Genomic DNA, 18,079 nt, shown 5'->3' on the forward strand with positions numbered 1-18,079 from the left:
TCAAATATTTTTCACAAATTGACCAACTCCTCTACAATTCCTCTTCTACTGATTGCTAACTGCAATCCTTACAGCATTTTTCTTATCCTCTGTGGTTAGATTTATTGAAAAGGAGACTTTGATTTCTAAAAAGTTTAATTGAAATCAAATTCAGCAAACGTGGGACATATTTGCAATGTCGGCATGTATGCATTAGGCACTTGCAGTAGAACTCCCAACTTTCCTGACATTCATTGTAATATTTCCTGTTGTCCTAATGTTGTGCGCTCTACTCCCTCCAGATAAAGAGGAATGTAGTATGGACGTCCATCAGCGAGAAGACTGCGGTTTCCCCGGGATAAGCGCAAAGGAATGCCTTTCCAAAGGCTGCTGCTTTGATTCAAGTGTTCCCGGGGTTAAATGGTGTTTTAAATCCAAAAGCACAGGTAGAGTATACAGTATACAGTGCAGTGCTGGAGTGTGAGTGTGTAGTGCTACTGGTTATCGGTTTGATTCCACGTCACATAATGGCCGCATTTGTACATTTTTTGCACTGCACATGTCCCCGAAATGAGTATACTCACCCCTGCAGTTCTGCTATACAGAGTCTCACACAACTGAGCTGCATCTCCACTTGCGGCTAAGTGCGCTAAACTAGGTGACAACAGCGCTCTCACACATGGGATAAGTGCGCCATAGACATGGAGATTCTGAGTGGGAAATAAAGAAACAGCAAGTAACTGTGCGCCAGCGTAACACCATGCTGCGCTGCTGGTGGGGGGATGTAACATGTGTACACTAGAGTGTGCTCGGAGTCTACTGCGCATGCGCAGAAACCCGGAAAAATAGCCGCGGCGGCCATTTTCCGATGTTCTGAGCAGCGCAGACACCCGACGTGGGACCACGGACAGGTAAGTCTAAAATAATATGGGTGCAGTGTGTGCGGTGCGGGACCCCCCTGGAGCCGTGTGCCCCGCACGCACTGCACCCATTATAGATACGCCACTGATTTATCTCCTTAAAACCTGGACTGTTAGGGTGCCTTGAGGTCCAAGTTTGGGAAACGCTGCCTTAGGGTCTGATTTTTGCATTTAAACAACAAAAGTATAGGTGAAAGTTGATTGAGCTGAATAAGCTTTATATAATGTAAGAGTCCTTATATTTATGTGATTGGCTAGTATGGAGACCTATTACAAAGTAGTATTAATTTATTAGCTGTTATTGGTTAGCCTTAGCCTATGGGATATTAGTGGGTGTGTTTTGTGGATAGGGTATAAATAGTGAGGTCTTATGTATGAATCCATCCTATTCAGTTTGGAAGCCATAGCTAGAAGGGATGGCGCTACATATCAGCGGCCACATGTGACACAAGAGGTCGCTGTGAGATACTTACCCCTTTGTAGTAAGGCGAGTTGTCCTACCTATGCGGTGAGACCTGGACGCATTTTCAATTAGCTCGTGTTAATGGTCCCTCATTTTCTGCCTATAGTTTATTTGGCTAGAGATGATTTTTGTAGAGTTGCCTTGACCACCCCTTTACACATTGTAATGTGGTCATAATTTTATATCTGCTGTGACCTTTAATTCATGCAGTTATTGTCTGTGGGACTTATTCAGTAGCGAATGCAAGTGCGATTACGGACGCAGATCGAGCAATTGTTTGCCATCGTTCATGCGTATAAGTCGCACTGTGCATGTACAGCGTTTGCTTTGCATTTAAGGATGCTCAGAGGAATCTATCGCAAAGAGAGTGACAGGCTGTCAGCGTTTTGGAGGCGGGTTGTGATCAGAACAACTCAGGCGTGTCTGTCTGTGTGAACGCCGTTTCATGGGCATGCATAAATTAGCCACCGCGATTGCATATGGAGTATAATAGCGCTCTGCCTGCATGTAGACTTGCAGTATCTGCGGTTGGTCAGACCTGTTGTAAATGCTACGTGACTGGCCGATGTGCGTCGATGGTACCGATGATTACACAGAAGAGAGAGGTTGGACGGATATGAGAAAGCAGCAGAGGGCGTCTTTATGCCGGCTGGGCTTTGGCGAGCATTAGCATATTTTCGCAGCTGCAACCGCATTAGCGATCACTGCTGATCAGGCTCTGTGTCCATACTTCAATGAGTGTTTCTTTATTAGAGGTAATTACAATAATGTAATGGACGGCTTCATAAATCCACCCATGTGGACTTATCCATGTGACTGTTATCATTGTATCACTAAAGTAATTTAAGTTGCTGAAATGTCTGTAAAAAATAATAGTAAGCTACAGTAGTCTTCTGTATGTTTCCTTACTGCATCAACAACAGCACAATGTAACATGGATCCAAACAGCAGAAGAGATTGCGGCTATCCCACAATAAGTGCTGAGGAATGTGCGACGAGGGATTGTTGCTTCGACTCCAGCATTCCCGGGGTTAACTGGTGTTTCTTCACCAAGGACCAAGGTACGGTGCTTCTATATATTTATTTACAAGTCATTGAGCTCAGAGATAGCAGCCTCCCTGAACCCACCACAGCCCAGCACACAGAAGCATGTACTGGGCATGGGAGAGAGGCTGCTGCTACTGATATGTAAAAGAGGGAGGGGAACCGGGCCTCCGCCAGGCCCCTCCAAAATGTCGGGGCCTGGGTAATTAGTGCCCGCTCCATCCCCTCTCAGCAGCCCTGGTACTGTAAAAGGGAAAGGGGTACTTTCCAGGGTACCCAGCCCAGGTAAGATCCTAACCATAGATAACTGTGGGATCTTCGGTGAAGGCACAAAATAATTAATATTGGAAATCATCAGCCGAAGTCCCAGCTACAGTGTAACAGATCATGGGGTCTACTGGTGAAGTTGTGCGTACATGAATTGTTACTAAACCTCCCATCGTCTGAGGATTGACCAGTGCGTGAATCATTGACAATAAAACATACTCAATTGAAATAAAGACACAGAGACTTGTATTTGGCAGAATTGTTAGCTATTTTATTTAATTAACAGATAATGAATTAATTACTAAAATTAATTAAATTATTTTAAATATGGTGGCAAAGAAAGAACGGCTAACAACAGCCCAAGCCTAACACTATAAACACTCCAACCACAACACATACACTCAAGCCTTCTACCTTGACTACCCACCCGGAAAGGTGATGATGCTGCCCCCGGCGGGGTGGTCCAGCAGACTTTAACAGTCAACGAAGGTGAGCGAAACAAAAAGTAAACCAATATTCACAGTGCTAATAGGTAACCTGCCGTTCTTTCCCGCCAAAAGCAAGGTTCTGCTAACAGAAACCTTGCACCGCCACAATAGAACTAACGCACGGAAACCACAACCTCAAACAGATCCTCAAGAAAAAGAACTAACCCTTCCTTAGCTAAGTGTACCCCGTCAGACCGAAAAAGGTAAGTATACCTAAATTTAATCCTAGGATGTCTGACCACCGCCCCACCATTTCTTAACACATATTTTGAAACAGCCAAGTTCACTTTTTTCCGAGCTTTATCAATGGCTCTGCCGTCAACCACACCACGCCAACAATCTAGGGACCATGGAAGCCCAGACTATTTTGCAAGATGGCCAAGCCATCATAATCTGACCCAAATCATCCACCACCGCATCCATCACTGCATGCCTTAACTCCAGATGTCCCTTGCCCTGAACATTCCCGCCTAGATGTATCACCAGGACTCTCGGCAAGCCATACCGCTGAACCTGCTGCAAGAGTGTAGGCTTAAGGCTCTCCCTCAACATACCTCTGATCCCTAGCCATCTAACTCCACTAGATCCCGGAAACAATGGCGCCTCCTGCGCGGTCATGAACTGAGCTGCCCAAAAACAAATGAATGGCCAACTATCCATATAGTACAATCATCACTAGCCATTCCTATAAATGAGGGAAAAACAATGAAAAGATTAAAGTTATTGTAAAAATCGTAGCATATCTAATAATGTATATCTAACGGGGAACATATTAGTGAGGATCTGCCAAAAAGAAAAATTTTGTTCTGAATCTTTAAAGATCAACAAGCTTCTGTGCCAATCTGAAGCGACATGAAGACACAAGAGGATAGGTTAAAACAACAAAAAGGCAGGGGGGGGGGGTTAGGGATAACACAAATGAACTCGACCAGAGAGAAAACGTAAAACCTGCTGAGGGACATATAATTATCATAGTGAATCAAATAGCCGAATTAAGTCCGTCAGATCAGGTAAAAAAAATCGTCAAAACTCTCCAGACTCCCACTGAAATCAATGGTGAGTAGCTAATCCCCGAGTAGGAAAGACAAGGTAAGAACAGACAAGACCAGGACCAATGACATTTCGTAAACACATAACAAACCATAAGTAACATGCATGCCCGACATTAAACCTCAACGATTTGGCCGAATGTAACGCTTATCACTGGCTGATTTCCACCTGCCCAAAGCCTGAATCTCTGACTAGGGAAATCCCGCAGCGGCGGTGGAAGCGGCAGCACCAGACCCTGGTGAGAGGCCCACGCTGCAAAGACATCGCCGCAGCATCCAGCTAAACTGAAATTTTGTTAGTGGAAGCCCATCGCAATGCATCAGCCATGAGCCCTCCGCTGAAGGTCTAACCAATGCATAACGAGTGGCAAGCCGACCGGACAAATTCGACCATCCGCCGAGGGGACCAATGTTATCCAGCGACTCCTGCCTAGCTGATCAGTCTTAAAACGACGAAATCAGCACAGCAAGGACCTCTCACCCACCTTCACATACGAACGAAGCATAGTTGAATCCCTCCATTTGGAGGGAGCAACCAATTCTGACACCCGGAAAGCACCATGAAAAGCCATGGAGAAAGCTAACTCAAACAAAAGCGCTTCGAAACCGGAAACTGCCACGTCCTCAACTGCTCCTAGGATGGACGGTGACAAGGAAATGTCTATGGGCCGTCTTTTATCGGGGGTAACTGGCTCAGCGCACGCCCATCCTTTCAAGGCCTTTGTGATGACAAAACTCCTTGTAAGGTCAGGGATTCCCTTCAATTTGGAGAAAACGAAATACCTGCCAGATACCGTGAGACTACTGCTGTTAACCTGCCAGATATGTACAGCTGCCAAATAAAAGAAAGCATCAATTGATGCCGATCCTTACCACCGAGGCCTTGTCCACGGGAAAAAACTTCCCACTCCCACACGCAAAACCCGCAAAAACTTTGCTCTCTGACCATTTATCGCATGCACCACGCCCAGATTGTCACATCTGAACAAAATGCTGCGATTGCAGATGCGCTCGCCCCAGACCTCCAAGGCCACCATTATCCTGATACCTAAAAAACGACAAATACGAGAGGGGACTCTCTGTCTTCTCATCTGCCATTGGTACAAGAAAAAAGAAAAAACAGCGCTCTCATGGAACCAAGTAGCTCGTTACAATGCTCTGAACCAGCGGGCCCCACGCAGAGGAAGTCATCGCTATCCCATGATCCCCACAAGAAAAATCCACGCACCAATGAAGGAAGGTACTAAATTTTCAAAAAATGTGCAGGAAATCGAACACCCCATAGGTAAGCACTTGTCTATGAAGTATTCCCCCCAATGCGAAAACCCCTGAACCTAAACGATTCAGGTCGCAAAGGGAGCAAACGAAAGGCTGATTCAACATCCACCCTAGCCATGAGGGCCCCGCATCCATATGCTCTAACGATACTGAAAGCATCATCAAAAGACTGATACCTCACTGAACAGTATTCAGGAGGTATAGCATCATTAAACGAGGACCCCGATGGATAAGACAGATGCCGGATCAGCCGAAATTTTCCTGGAGTATTCTTGGGCACCACCCCCACCGGGGAAAGAATCAGATTCCCCACTGGAGGATGTGCAAAGGGACCCGCCATCCGTCCTAACTGAACTTCTTTCTCGATCTTTGCCTGAAGGACTTCAGGAAAACCTTGAGCAGATTGTAAATTCCTAGGGGAAACAGACTCGAACTTTGCCTATAACGGGTAAACGAAAACCCAACTCGAACCCGAAAAACGAAAATTCAGCGTCCTGTCTATTAGGGTACCACCCTAGCCACTTGGACATAGCATCCAAACGGATAGGTGTTGGGGCCCTATTTAGCGACTGCACTACCTCCGGCTTTGGGAATAGCTCCTCCCCCCGACTTGGACAGCTGTTGGGCCGACAACCGGAAGCAATTAGAGGCGGGGTGCAATTCATTACAATGCAAGCAAAGGTGTCGAAAACGACACCGCTGACTCTGGGGACAGGAGGCATTATTAAAGGCAAAACATTTACCCTTAAAAGGCGTCTGCCCGGAAAGCCGCCCGGGGCCCGTCTGCCGGCGCCCAGGGAAGGGATCAGAATTTGGGTGCCACGCACCAGACCCCCCCTTATTAGTACCCCCGCCTGCCCGAGACTCCTCCGCTCCACCTTTAGGTGGTTGAGTGACGTCAAGCCACACTTCCACATCCTTGCACCCGAAATCTAAGCGTTTGGATCCGTCCTGCTTGCGCCTAAACTCCCCATCAAAGGTCCTCCAGGCGTTGCCCCTGGATTTACGCTGCATCCCGTGAATCAGGTGGATATACCTTATTACATTCAGGTGCACCCCTGGGCGATCTTTCAGGTAGCATGCTGCGAATACGCAAAACCCAGCCAGCCAGTTATCATAAGAGCGAAAAGCTTCCACCCCCACACCGCCTTTAAGCTTAGCTGCTTTGAAATCTTTTTTGGCTTGCTCAGCCATAAACATGTCCACGTAATCGCCCTTCCTAATTTCTTCTTGCAACAAGCACGCAAACCCCGCAAAACCGCTGTATTGTCGCAATACACCACACCTGGCTGACCCTGGCGCTACCTGGACTTACGCAAACTATTCCCCTTACGCCACTGTTTTGCCCTCTTATCGCGCCTTGCCGCCTCTCGTCGTGCATATCTAGCAGCCCTCTTCCGCGCCTTCATCGCGCTGCTGGCTGAAGAAGCCAAGGAGGAAGAGGACGACGACAATTCCGAAACAGAGGAGAAAGAGGAGGCAGAATCAGAAATATCATCATCAAAAAACCTCTGAGGTCACACCTGACGACCCAGCCTTGTCACCCCCGGAAGCTGCCGATGATGACGCCTCCTCGACGCTGTAATCCTGCTCCATAGTCCCGCCATCAACAGCATCTGAAAAAGACAGTAAAGCTGGCCCCAGGGCCGAAACCCCGGACCCAGCCAACACGGCAAGAGAAGACACAGCAGTAGGCACCACAGACATCTCAGGATCAGCTGCCAACTGAGCCGCAGCGGCACCCATAGCCCTGCAAGCCTCCATGAACTGATTTACAGCAGGCCCCAGATTAGCAGGAACGGAATGCTGCCCTTGATCTACCCCTGCACTAGCTGCATAGTTAGGACCCAATGCCGCCACCATGGGAGCAAATGCAGATGCCATAGATGACATCATGGCCGCGAACGCTGCAAGGTCGAAAGCCTGACTAGGAAGCCCACTACTGGACTGCATATCCACCGAGCTGGAAACTGCAACTGCAGGAATGCTTCTCCTGCCCCTACACACTGAGCGCTGACCAGCAGCAGTGGATTCGGGCTGTACAACAGGACCTGACAGGCTGCTGCCATCAGAGCTGTGCACAGCCTGCCAACCATCCTCCATATTGTCTCCTAGCCCCTCCCCTCCTACGCCTGCTCCTGCTACCCTATAATGGCCGCCAGCCTCCCTGCCTGACCTAGCCCTTACACTACTGACAGGACCACCTCCCTCACTACCTGAACTGCGGGGATGATCCCCGCTGCCCATCCGGGTACTAGTCCTACTCCCTACACCTCCTCTAAAGTAGCATGCGCACCCCTGTTGGCTCTACACCCGCGGGGGGCGAGCATCCACTGACCTCCCTGCGGCGGCTCTGCCCGCCCGCGGGCTCACTAACTGCTGATCGCAGTGGCTCTGAGCCGCCGCGCCTAACCTCTGGGGGCGAGCAGTCGCCGGCCTCATTGCGGCTGCTCTGCCCGCCCGCGGGGTGTCTTCAGGCTCGTCGCGGCGGCTCTGAGCCGCCACACCTGAACCCCGCTCGCGGCTGCACAGCTCAGCCGCGCCTAAGCTTTGCCGCTGCTGTGGCACCGGGGACTCCCCACTGGCCACCTCAGTACCATCCTGCTGATCAAGAGCTTCCACTATGGCGCAAGAGTTAGCCTCCGGTACCCGGTAACGGGCGGGGGTCCGCGCTGCGTGCCTGGGGCGGGGCATGACACAAATGGGGGGGTTGTAATTGTGGGGCAAAGAAATCAAGGTCACAAAAATAGGGAGCACAGGATATTCTTTTAACACAATAGAGATAGGATGTGCAATTAAAGAAAGAAACTCAGGCAAATGGGGGGAGGTTACAGAAGTAGGACTATGATATAAACTGCCCAGCAACACAGAGCTCAGTAAAAACACTTACTAACTCTGAAGACAGGAACAAAAGAGGCTGACTCCGCCTCCAACAAACTCTGATATCCCTGCTAGAAACTACAATCCTAAGAACCCATAGGCCCTAATTATCACATGATTCCCCACACTGGTCTGCCCCCAGCCTAGGAGGTTTAACCCTCTCCACTCCTATACAGTCATTTAGTTTATCTTTTCACTATATATCGTAAGAGTGCGATGCGATCTATAGCATGGCTAAGTAGTAATTCATTTATATTCACCTTTCCGGTGAAGGGATCCGGTATACAGGGCGATCCTGTGTTCATGTGCGGTCCTCTGGGAAGCAGCCAGGACCGTTCTGCGCACTCGCTGGTGTCACAGTTTAGGAAAGGCTGCAGGGATATAAAAGTGTCAGGACTAGAACGAGTGCTGGGCAGACAGACAGGGATGTAATCAACTTCCCTGTCCCTTCCGCATTGTAGTAGAGATTACGCCATCCAGTGATGGGTAATCTGTACACAGCAGCGATATGGAAAGCTAATCTTTCTGTTCTTTTATGAGTCGCACTCACCATACAAAAGTGACTCAGCCACGGACCAGGGAGGCCGCAGGAGAAGTCAGGAAATTCTACACGGAAGCCCGCTCTGTGAATAGCACTAAGCATGGGAAAGCCCTGTTTACCGCAAAACAGGGCTTTTCTCTGCTACATGAATAGACCCCCATGTAAGGTGAGCTGGAGTTACACTTGTATGATGTCACACAAATGGGCGGGCAGACAGACAGCAAGCTCCGCCCACACATAGCATAGATGCCAACTGATGTTAATTTCCAGGGGGCAGACTCAGGTTTAAAGAATAGTCCCTGATACATGTCATTGCCCCAACTTTCCCTATTTTTCACAAATTGACCAACTTCAATACAATTCCTCTTTTACTGATTTCTAAGTGCAATCCTTACAGCATTTTTCTTATCCTCTGTGGTTAGATTTATTGAAAAGGAGACTTTGATTTCTAAAAAGTTTAATTGAAATCAAATTCAGCAAACGTGGGACATATTTGCAATGTCGGCATGTATGCATTAGGCACTTGCAGTAGAACTCCCAACTTTCCTGACATTCATTGTAATATTTCCTGTTGTCCTAATGTTGTGCGCTCTGCTCCCTCCAGATAAAGAGGAATGTAGTATGGATGTCAATCAGCGAGAAGACTGCGGGTTCCCCGGGATAAGCGCAAAGGAATGCCTTTCCAAAGGCTGCTGCTTTGATTCAAGTGTTCCCGGGGTTAAATGGTGTTTTAAATCCAAAAGCACAGGTAGAGTATACAGTATACAGTGCAGTGCTGGAGTGTGAGTGTGTAGTGCTACTGGTTATCGGTTTGATTCCACGTCACATAATGGCCGCGTTTGTACATTTTTTGCACTGCACATGTCCCCGAAACGAGTATACTCACCCCTGCAGTTCTGCTTTACAGAGTCTCACACAACTGAGCTGCATCTCCACTTGCGGCTAAGTGCGCTAAACTAGGCGACAACAGCGCTCTCACACATGGGATAAGTGCGCCATAGACGTGGAGATTCTGAGTGGGAAATAAAGTAAAAAACAGCAAGTAACTGTGCGCCAGGGTAACACCATGCTGCGCTGCTGGTGGGGGGATGTAACATGTGTACACTAGAGTGTGCCCGGAGTCTACTGCGCATGCGCAGAAACCCGGAAAAATAGCCGTGGCGGCCATTTTCCGATGTTCTGAGCAGCGCAGACCCCCGACGTGGGACCACGGACAGGTAAGTCTAAAATAATATGGGTGCACTGTGTGCGGTGCGGGACCAACTGGAGCCGTGTGCCCCGCACGCACTACACCCATTATAGATACGCCACTGATTTATCTCCTTAAAACCTGGACTGTTAGGGTGCCTTGAGGTCCAAGTTTGGGAAACGCTGCCTTAGGGTCTGATTTTTGCATTTAAACAACAAAAGTATAGGTGAAAGCTGATTGAGCTGAATAAGCTTTATATAATGTAAGAGTCCTTATATTTATGTGATTGGCTAGTATGGAGACCTATTACAAAGTAGTATTAATTTATTAGCTGTTATTGGTTAGCCTTAGCCTATGGGATATTAGTGGGTGTGTTTTGTGGATAGGGTATAAATAGTGAGGTCTTATATATGAATCCATCCTATTCAGTTTGGAAGCCATAGCTAGGCGGGATGGCGCTACATATCAGCGGCCACATGTGACACAAGAGGTCGCTGTGAGATACTTACCCCTTTGTAGTAAGGCGAGTTGTCCTACCTATGCGGTGAGACCTGGATGCATTTTCAATTAGCTCGTGTTAATGGTCCCTCATTTTCTGCCTATAGTTTATTTGGCTAGAGATGATTTTTGTAGAGTTGCCTTGACCACCCCTTTACACATTGTAATGCGGTCATAATTTTATATCTGCTGTGACCTTTAATTCATGCAGTTATTGTCTGTGGGACTTATTCAGTAGCGAATGCAAGTGCGATTACGGACGCAGATCGAGAAATTGTTTGCCATCGTTCATGCGTATAAGTCGCACTGTGCATGCACAGCGTTTGCCTTGCATTTAAGGATGCTCAGAGGAATCTATCGCAAAGAGAGTGACAGGCTGTCAGCGTTTTGGAGGCGGGTTGTGATCAGAAAAACTCAGGCGTGTCTGTCCGTGTGAACGCCGTTTCATGGGCATGCATAAATTAGCCACCGCGATTGCATATGGAGTATAATAGCGCTCTGCCTGCATGTAGACTTGCAGTATCTGCGGTTGGTCAGACCTGTTATAAATGCTACGTGACTGGCCGATGTGCGTCGATGGTACCGATGATTACACAGAAGAGAGAGGTTGGACGGATATGAGAAAGCAGCAGAGGGCGTCTTTATGCCGGCTGGGCTTTGGCGAGCATTAGCATATTTTCGCAGCTGCAACCGCATTAGCGATCACTGCTGATCAGGCTCTGTGTCCATACTTCAATGAGTGTTTCTTTATTAGAGGTAATTACAATAATGTAATGGACGGCTTCATAAATCCACCCATGTGGACTTATCCATGTGACTGTTATCATTGTATCACTAAAGTAATTTAAGTTGCTGAAATGTCTGTAAAAAATAATAGTAAGCTACAGTAGTCTTCTATATGTTTCCTTACTGCATCAACAACAGCACAATGTAACATGGATCCAAACAGCAGAAGAGATTGCGGCTATCCCACAATAAGTGCTGAGGAATGTGCGACGAGGGATTGTTGCTTCGACTCCAGCATTCCCGGGGTTAACTGGTGTTTCTTCACCAAGGACCAAGGTACGGTGCTTCTATATATTTATTTACAAGTCATTGAGCTCAGAGATAGCAGCCTCCCTGCACCCACCACAGCCCAGCACACAGAAGCATGTACTGGGCATGGGAGAGAGGCTGCTGCTACTGATATGTAAAAGAGGGAGGGGACCCGGGCCTCCGCCAGGCCCCTCCAAAATGTTGGGGCCTGGGTAATTAGTGCCCGCTCCATCCCCTCTCAGCAGCCCTGGTACTGTAAATGGGAAAGGGGTACTTTCCAGGGTACCCAGCCCAGGTAAGATCCTAACCATAGATAACTGTGGGATCTTCGGTGAAGGCACAAAATAATTAATGTTGGAAATCATCAGCCGAAGTCCCAGCTACAGTGTAACAGATCATGGGGTCTATTGGTGAAGTTGTGCGTACATGAATTGTTACTAAACCTCCCATCGTCTGAGGATTGACCAGTGCGTGAATCATTGACAATAAAACATACTCAATTGAAATAAAGACACAGAGACTTGTATTTGGCAGAATTGTTAGCTATTTTATTTAATTAACAGATAATGAATTAATTACTAAAATTAATTAAATTATTTTAAATATGGTGGCAAAGAAAGAACGGCTAACAACAGCCCAAGCCTAACACTATAAACACTCCAACCACAACACATACACTCAAGCCTTCTACCTTGACTACCCACCCGGAAAGGTGATGATGCTGCCCCCGGCGGGGTGGTCCAGCAGACTTTAACAGTCAACGAAGGTGAGCGAAACAAAAAGTAAACCAATATTCACAGTGCTAATAATTAACCTGCCGTTCTTTCCCGCCAAAAGCAAGGTTCTGCTAACAGAAACCTTGCACCGCCACCATAGAACTAACGCACGGAAACCACAACCTCAAACAGATCCTCAAGAAAAAGAACTAACCCTTCCTTAGCTAAGTGTACCCCGTCAGACCGAAAAAGGTAAGTATACCTAAATTTAATCCTAGGATGTCTGACCACCGCCCTGCCATTTCTCAACACATATTTGAAACAGCCAAGTTCACTTTTTTCCGAGCTTTATCAATGGCTCTGCCGTCAACCACACCACGCCAACAATCTAGGGACCATGAAAGCCCAGACTATTTTGCAAGATGGCCAAGCCATCATAATCTGACCCAAATCATCCACCACCGCATGCCTTAACTCCAGAGATGTCCCTTGCCCTGAACATTCCCGCCTAGATGTATCACCAAGACTCTCGGCAAGCCATACCGCTGAACCTGCTGCAAGAGTGTAGGCTTAAGGCTCCCCCTCAACATACCTCTGATCCCTAGCCATCTAACTCCACTAGATCCCGGAAACAATGGCACCTCCTGCGCGGTCATGAACTGAGCTGCCCAAAAACAAATGAATGGCCAACTATCCGTATAGTACAATCATCACTAGCCATTCCTATAAATGAGGGAAAAACAATGAAAAGATTAAAGTTATTGTAAAAATCGTAGCATATCTAATAATGTATATCTAACGGGGAACACATTAGTGAGGATCTGCCAAAAAGAAAAATTTTGTTCTGAATCTTTAAAGATCAACAAGCTTCTGTGCCAATCTGAAGCGACATGAAGACACAAGAGGATAGGTTAAAACAATAAAAAGGCAGGGGGGGGGGTTAGGGATAACACAAATGAACTCGACCAGAGAGAAAACGTAAAACCTGCTGAGGGACATATAATTATCATAGTGAATCAAATAGCCAAATTAAGTCCGTCAGATCAGGTAAAAAAAATCGTCAAAACTCTCCAGACTCCCACTTAAATCAATGGTGAGTAGCTAATCCCCGAGTAGGAAAGACAAGGTAAGAACAGACAAGACCAGGACCAATGACATTTCGTAAACACATAACAAACCATAAGTAACATGCATGCCCGACATTAAACCTCAATGATTTGGCCGAATGTAACGCTTATCACTGGCTGATTTCCACCTGCCCAAAGCCTGAATCTCTGACTAGGGAAATCCTGCAGCGGCGGTGGAAGCGGCCCACGCTGCAAAGACATCGCCACAGCATCCAGCTAAACTGAAATTTTGTTAGTGGAAGCCCATCGCAATGCATCAGCCATGAGCCCTCCGCTGAAGGTCTAACCAATGCATAACGAGTGGCCAAGCCGACCAGACAAATTCGACCATCCGCCGAGGGGACCAATGTTATCCAGCGACTGCTGCCTAGCTGATCAGTCTTAGAACGACGCAATCTGCACAGCAAGGACGTCTCACCCACCTTCACATCCGAACGAAGCATAGTTGAATCCCTCCATTTGGAGGGAGCAACCAATTCTGACACCCGGAAAGCACCATGAAAAGCCATGGAGAAAGCTAACTCAAACAAAAGCGCTTCGAAACCGGAAACCGCCACATCCTCAACTGCTCCTAGGATGAACGGTGACAAGGAAATGTCTATGGGCCGTTTTTATCGGGGGTAACTGGCTCAGCGCACGCCCATCCTTTCAAGGCCTTTGTGATGACAAAACTCCTTGTAAGGTCAGGGATTCCCTTCAATTTGGAGAAAACGAAATACCTGCCAGATACCGTGAGACTACTGCTGTTAACCTGCCAGATACGTACAGCTGCCAAATAAAAGAAAGCATCAATTGATGCTGATCCTTACCACCGAGGCCTTGTCCACGGGAAAAAACTTCCCACTCTCACACGCAAAACCCGCAAAAACTTTGCTCTCTGACCATTTATCGCATGCACCACGCCCAGATTGTCACATCTGAACAAAATGCTGCGATTGCAGATGCGCTCGCCCCAGACCTCCAAGGCCACCATTATTGGGAACAACTCTAAGGGCAGCATATCCCTTGTCAAACCTGTATGAACCCATTCCTCCGGCCAAGTTGCGACGCACCAGGATCCCTTCAGGTAGCAACCGAACCCTGAAGATCCTGCTGCGTCAGTAAAAAGCTGCAAATCCACATTGTCCACAAGAGGGGATACCATACCCTGACCCTATTAAAATCCACCAGAAAGGAAACCCAAACTTTCAGGTCTCTTTTTATTTTTGATGATAAACCGATCAAATGGTGCGGTCTGGAAACCCCCGCCGTGGCCCTCTCTAGCTTTCGGCAAAATGCCATACCCATTGGTATAACTCTACAGGCAAAGTTCATACAACCCAAAAGCGATTGGGCCTGCCGAAGACAAATTTTACGCGCAACCAAACACTCTGAAATGGATTTTCGCAATTTGTCAACTTTATCGCGTGGAAGACGACAGGAGCCGGACAAGGTATCAATCCTGATACCTAAAAAACGACAAATACGAGAGGGGACTCTCTGTCTTCTCATCTGCCATTGGTACAAGAAAAAAGAAAAAACAGCGCTCTCATGGAACCAAGTAGCTCGTTACAATGCTCTGAACCAGCGGGCCCCACGCAGAGGAAGTCATCGCTATCCCATGATCCCCACAAGAAAAATCCACGCACCAATGAAGGAAGGTACTAAATTTTCAAAAAATGTGCAGGAAATCGAACACCCCATAGGTAAGCACTTGTCTATGAAGTATTCCCCCCAATGCGAAAACCCCTGAACCTAAACGATTCAGGTCGCAAAGGGAGCAAACGAAAGGCTGATTCAACATCCACCCTAGCCATGAGGGCCCCGCATCCATATGCTCTAACGATACTGAAAGCATCATCAAAAGACTGATACCTCACTGAACAGTATTCAGGAGGTATAGCATCATTAAACGAGGACCCCGATGGATAAGACAGATGCCGGATCAGCCGAAATTTTCCTGGAGTATTCTTGGGCACCACCCCCACCGGGGAAAGAATCAGATTCCCCACTGGAGGATGTGCAAAGGGACCCGCCATCCGTCCTAACTGAACTTCTTTCTCGATCTTTGCCTGAAGGACTTCAGGAAAACCTCGAGCAGATTGTAAATTCCTAGGGGAAACAGACTCGAACTTTGCCTATAACGGGTAAACGAAAACCCAACTCGAACCCGAAAAACGAAAATTCAGCGTCCTGTCTATTAGGGTACCACCCTAGCCACTTGGACATAGCATCCAAACGGATAGGTGTTGGGGCCCTATTTAGCTACTGCACTACCTCCGGCTTTGGGAATAGCTCCTCCCCCCGACTTGGACAGCTGTTGGGCCGACAACCGGAAGCAATTAGAGGCGGGGTGCAATTCATTACAACGCAAGCAAAGGTGTCGAAATCGACACCGCTGACTCTGGGGACAGGAGGCATTATTAAAGGCAAAACATTTACCCTTAAAAGGCGTCTGCCCGGAAAGCCGCCCGGGGCCCGTCTGCCGGTGCCCAGGGAAGGGATCAGAATTTGGGTGCCACGCACCAGACCCCCCCTTATTTGTACCCCCGCCTGCCCGAGACTCCTCCGCTCCACCTTTAGGTGGTTGAGTGACGTCAAGCCACACTTCCACATCCTTGCACCCGAAATCTAAGCGTTTGGATCCGTCCTGCTTGCGCCTAAACTCCCCATCAAAGGTCCTCCAGGCGTTGCCCCTGGATTTACGCTGCATCCCGTGAATCAGGTGGATATACCTTATTACATTCAGGTGCACCCCTGGGCGATCTTTCAGGTAGCATGCTGCGAATACGCAAAACCCAGCCAGCCAGTTATCATAAGAGCGAAAAGCTTCCACCCCCACACCGCCTTTAAGCTTAGCTGCTTTGAAATCTTTTTTGGCTTGCTCAGCCATAAACATGTCCACGTAATCGCCCTTCCTAATTTCTTCTTGCAACAAGCACGCAAACCCCGCAAAACCGCTGTATTGTCGCAATACACCACACCTGGCTGACCCTGGCGCTACCTGGACTTACGCAAACTATTCCCCTTACGCCACTGTTTTGCCCTCTTATTGCGCCTTGCCGCCTCTCGTCGTGCATATCTAGCAGCCCTCTTCCGCGCCTTCATCGCGCTGCTGGCTGAAGAAGCCAAGGAGGAAGAGGACGACGACAATTCCGAAACAGAGGAGAAAGAGGAGGCAGAATCAGAAATATCATCATCAAAAAACCTCTGAGGTCACACCTGACGACCCAGCCTTGTCACCCCCGGAAGCTGCCGATGATGACGCCTCCTCGACGCTGTAATCCTGCTCCATAGTCCCGCCATCAACAGCATCTGAAAAAGACAGTAAAGCTGGCCCCAGGGCCGAAACCCCGGACCCAGCCAACACGGCAAGAGAAGACACAGCAGTAGGCACCACAGACATCTCAGGATCAGCTGCCAACTGAGCCGCAGCGGCACCCATAGCCCTGCAAGCCTCCATGAACTGATTTACAGCAGGCCCCAGATTAGCAGGAACGGAATGCTGCCCTTGATCTACCCCTGCACTAGCTGCATAGTTAGGACCCAATGCCGCCACCATGGGAGCAAATGCAGATGCCATAGATGACATCATGGCCGCGAACGCTGCAAGGTCGAAAGCCTGACTAGGAAGCCCACTACTGGACTGCATATCCACCGAGCTGGAAACTGCAACTGCAGGAATGCTTCTCCTGCCCCTACACACTGAGCGCTGACCAGCAGCAGTGGATTCGGGCTGTACAACAGGACCTGACAGGCTGCTGCCATCAGAGCTGTGCACAGCCTGCCAATCATCCTCCATATTGTCTCCTAGCCCCTCCCCTCCTACGCCTGCTCCTGCTACCCTATAATGGCCGCCAGCCTCCCTGCCTGACCTAGCCCTTACACTACTGACAGGGCCAGGTCTCTCACCTCCCTCACTACCTGAACTGCGGGGATGATCCCCGCTGCCCATCCGGGTACTAGCCCTACTCCCTACACCTCCTCTAAAGTAGTTGGCTCTGCACCCGCGGGGGGCGAGCATCCACTGACCTCCCTGCGGCGGCTATGCCCGCCCGCGGGCTCACTAACTGCTGCTCGCGGCGGCTCTGAGCCGCCGCGCCTAACCTCTAGGGGCGAGCAGTCGCCGGCCTCATTGCGGCTGCTCTGCCCACCCGCGGGGTGTCTTCAGGCTGCTCGCGGTGGCTCTGAGCCGCCACACATGACCCCCGCTCGTGGCTGCACAGCTCAGCCGCGCCTAAGCTTTGCCGCCACTGTGGCACCGGGGACTCCCCACTGGCCACCTCAGTACCATCCTGCTGATCAAGAGCTACCACTATGGCGCAAGAGTTAGCCTCCGGTACCTGGTAACGGGCGGGGGTCCGCGCTGCGTGCCTGGGGCGGGGCATGACACAAATGGGGGGGTTGTAATTGTGGGGCAAAGAAATCAAGGTCACAAAAATAGGGAGCACAGGATATTCTTTTAACACAATAGAGATAGGATGTGCAATTAAAGAAAGAAACTCAGGCAAATGGGGGGAGGTTACAGAAGTAGGACTATGATATAAACTGCCCAGCAACACAGAGCTCAGTAAAAACACTTACTAACTCTGAAGACAGGAACAAAAGAGGCTGACTCCGCCTCCA

The 18,079-nt window shown here is 48.7% G+C and overlaps 1 pseudogene; it reads left to right on the forward strand.

The window, feature by feature from the left end:
- Nucleotides 1-183: 183 nt before the first annotated feature.
- Nucleotides 184-16,667, forward strand: LOC148523879 (uncharacterized; annotated as a pseudogene).
- Nucleotides 16,668-18,079: the final 1,412 nt, after the last annotated feature.

Source organism: Taudactylus pleione, unplaced genomic scaffold (assembly GCF_031769625.1).
Source record: "Taudactylus pleione unplaced genomic scaffold, aTauple2 ptg000126l, whole genome shotgun sequence".
NCBI classification, from domain to species: Eukaryota; Metazoa; Chordata; class Amphibia; order Anura; family Myobatrachidae; genus Taudactylus; species Taudactylus pleione.